This window comes from Marmota monax, unplaced genomic scaffold (genome assembly GCF_021218885.2).
Source record: "Marmota monax isolate L192 unplaced genomic scaffold, Marmota_monax_Labrador192_F-V1.1 WCK01_AAM20220418_F8-fsc00066, whole genome shotgun sequence".
NCBI classification, from domain to species: Eukaryota; Metazoa; Chordata; class Mammalia; order Rodentia; family Sciuridae; genus Marmota; species Marmota monax.
This window is the reverse complement of record NW_026692805.1, coordinates 6,173,537-6,177,519: the sequence shown is the minus strand read 5'-3', so window position 1 is coordinate 6,177,519 and position 3,983 is coordinate 6,173,537. Positions and strand designations below refer to the sequence as shown.

General features: G+C 36.8%; 1 long non-coding RNA gene across 1 annotated transcript; it reads right to left on the bottom strand.

The window, feature by feature from the left end:
* Positions 1–272: 272 nt before the first annotated feature.
* On the bottom strand, positions 273–3,527 carry LOC124095215 (uncharacterized). Its single transcript, XR_006852431.1, has 2 exons — positions 3,067–3,527; positions 273–1,555 (listed from the first exon to the last, which is right to left on the bottom strand). It is a non-coding gene; the product is annotated as an uncharacterized LOC124095215 (long non-coding RNA).
* Between the last annotated feature and the right edge of the window lie 456 nt (positions 3,528–3,983).

Sequence of the window (3,983 nt, the reverse complement as noted above, 5' to 3'; positions counted from 1 at the left end):
CTGCCTTTTTTCTTAGTTTTCTAGCTTAATAAATGGAAATCCGTTAAATAAATAAATGAGTTACAGTTTGATTTTGTAGTGGTTTCCAAATATGTTTCCAAGTTCTTTAACTTGCATTGAGAGATAAGGTCTACAACTCTTAAAAGTGGATGGATTTGTGATTGCTTCCAACATCCTATTTTAGTAGAAGTGACACTATATTATTCCAAAGTAAACTATAAAAGCCAGCCCATTTGGTAAACACTTGTTATCTTCTTTTATTTTTTTAATAATAGCCATCCTAAGTCTCATGATACTTTAGACTTACATTTCCTGAATAATGAATGACAATGAGCATTTTGTCATATACCTGTTAGCCATTTGTATGTACGTGGAGAAATTACTTGCGCCCTGGTAATGGGAACATAAAATTGTATATCCACTATGGAGAATGATATAGAGTTTCTTCATAAAATTTTTTTAAATAAAACTGGCATATGATCCATCAATCCCACTTCTTGATGTATATACGAAATAATTGTAATCAGGATCTCAAAGAGATATCTGCACTCCCAATATTCATTTTAGCATTATTCACAATAACTAAGATGTGGAAACAACCCAGGGTCCCTCTACAGAATGGATAAAGAAAATATGGGACACACACACACACACACACACACACACACAATGGAATATGATTCAGTCTTTGAGAAGAAAGAAATTTTTCCATTTATGACAATTCAGTTGAACCTAGAGGATGTTATGCTAATTGAAGTCAGCCAGTCAAGGAAGGACAAATACTTCATGGTTCCACTTATCTGAAGTATCTAATAGAATCAAACCCATAGAAGCAGAGAATATGATAGCAGTTTCCAGGAACTGGAGATGGGGGAAATGGGTATAAAGTTTCAGTTATTCTAGATGAATAAGTTTTGAGATCCGTTGCATAACATGGTACTTATAGTGAACAGTACGATATTGTATATTTCAAAAATTTGTGAAGAGGGTAGATCTCATGTTAAACATTTTTACAAAAGGGAGGGGGAGGCACAAGGAAACTGAGGGAGGCGCTAAGTACATTTATTGCCTTAACTGTAACAAAGGTATCACAGATATCCATGTGTGCTCAAACTCATCAGATTACACACATTAAATATGTGTAGTTTTTTTTTGTATAACCATTATACCTCAATAACTTTGTTAGAAAATCAGACAAAAAAGTAGTCTTATGATTTTTATAAATAAGTGTTTAAAAATCCATACAACTTTCATAGTTACTCTTGGGGCTCTGAGCAATAATGGAAGATGTCATCGGCCACCCTGAGATGGCCATCTTGGAGAAAACTTGAGCAATAAGGTATGACACACAGGGAGAGAGAGGCCCAATATGACCCTAGGCATTTGACACATCAGTGAAGAAACCTACAGGTAACTCCGACCCCTTTATGTAAGTGATCCTCAGCCTTTTGGTCTTCCCAACTGAAGCACCAGTCACTGTGGAGCAGTGATAAGCCATTCCCTCCATGCTCTGTCTGAACTGCTGAGCCACAGAATCCACCAGCTTATTTTATACCTGTATATGACAAAAGACAAATGTAACATTCTTCAAGTTTGAAAGCAATAGAACCTATGCTACCTATCCCAGTCTCATTAATAACAATCCCTATGCTCAGGAAATTGATCTTAAAATAACTTAAATTTCCTCTTCAATTGAAACCCATAACTTTTTTATTTACATCTGGAGACAAGGATAGCAGCTGGTTCCCACTCTCCCTTTATCAGAGACTTTGCATAGTTGAAGATATTAAGTAACTAGCTTTTCAGCCTTTTCTTCTTTGGGTCAAGTACTCTGAAATCTTTACAGATTCTTTAATCTCTAAAAGAGAATTTTGTATTTGTCACTCTCTAAAAACAGATGCCAACAGCTTTTGGAGAGACAAAAGACATGGTCACATAATAAGAGCTTTAGATCAAAATGACAACCCTTTCTGCATTAAAGGCACTTTATGGTATGCAAAGCATTTTCACCTGTATTATCTTTCGATCCCCATAACTACCCAATGACATGAATGAGTAACATACTTATTCATACTTATTAAAGTTAAGATGCTTTCTCAGGATCATACTTGCTAATGGTTGAGCTAACATTAGAAAACAAACCTCTTAGAATTGCAAGTATATGGACAAAGACAGAAAGAAAATTGAAATAAATAAGATCAGCTGATGTGTTTGATGGTGAATTATTTTCTCTTCAATGTTCCTTGATTATAATTTTGCTTCTTCAATAAACAAAATCAGAACTTCTTAAAGAAAAGAAATACTGGGTCTTTAGAAAGCATTTGGGCAGTGTTGAAATATTTTGAAATATGTAATTTTAAACATAAATAACTCAGATTGTAGGCACAACAGAAAACTGCACAGCAAATTTTCTTCTCACCGCTGTCATTGACTTTAATTTTTCGAGTTCTAGAAAATGGTAGAAAATCTGTTGTGGTATAGAAATAAAAATATATTTGAATAGCACTGTGTTGGCCTTAAACATGTGCATGCATTTGTACTTAAACACCAATTTAAGGCATTCTATGCATGAATCATGTAATTAGGTCCTAAAGATGCATTAGAATTTTATGGATACTATGTAACATCTTCATCAACAGGCCACCTGAAGACAAGTTTCACCTTTGTTCAATCCTATGGCAATAATAGCAAGTTAAGGTATAATGACCTATGAAGTAGGTATGAATTCACATTTATTCTCCATGTCAGACCTGGTGGGTATAACAAAAGCAAACAGCTAGACACAATGTATATTTCTATGTCCTAAAAGGAAGCAAGGGAGGACAGAGTTTTTTGATGAGCCTAAGAAACAAGTGATAGGATGGAGTATAAAGTGAATAAGATTGGCAGTTATTTCTACTTAAAGTAAAATGAAGCTACATTCTCAGGAGCATAACTGTCAATGGCCAAAATGAGACTAGAAGGCAAAGAGTAGAAAGGACGACTAAAGTCCATGCCACTAAGAAAGAGCAGAGATTCCCATTTGTTTACACAGCATTCCATAAAGAATGACCCATGGAAACCCACCTTTGAATCTCCAGTGCAGTAGAGAAGTCCAGAATTCACACGTTTAATTCTGAGGCACACTAAAATATGTGTGTTCATTCACACTGACTACTCAACAACTCAAAAAGTTACAAAATATAGGCAAGGTGGCACATGCCTATAATCCCAGCATGAGGCAGGATGATCAGGATCACAAGTTCTAGGCCAGCAATTTAGGGAGACACTGTCTCAAAATAAAGTAAAAAGAGCTGGGGATGTACCTCAGTGATAAAGTGCCTGCAGGTTAAATCCCCAATATATCGCCCCACCAAAAAAGAGGAGAGCTAGATACCAGGGTGCCATATTGAATCACAGAAACTTGTACAAACTTTAGACCCAATGGTTTTATACTGGTCTCTGAATCTCTCAGATTGATTTACAATGTGTCTGGGGCAATAAGTATATAGCCCATTTATATCAAAATCAAGCGGTATTCTAATTGGCAAAAACAACACATACCAATTCTTGTGAAGGCGACTGCCACCAGCTACCCTGCTGCAGTGGAAAGGATGTGGGCACAAACCATTCAGACTTGGGTGTGTCACTTGAGACCAGGCCAGCGCCATCAAAACACCATGCTTTCCTCCACCCTTTCCGACTGCCCCAAGACTGGCACAGGGTTTACTAAGACCGAAAGTAACACTTGCCTATCTAGGGACCAACAGTTTTTTCTAGAGGGGTAAGTGAGGTGCCAGACAGAGAGATGCCACCAGAGATAAATTTTAAAACCCCAAACCAGATACTTCAGTTGCCCAATGTGCTATGCATCTGACCCTTACCCTTATGCTCTGCCAGACCACACTGCAACAAGTGACAAGGGCACATTTACCATCAAGGCCTGATCATAAATCCTTGTAATCTTAATTTGTCATTCCAAAATACATGAAGAGTCAGGCATG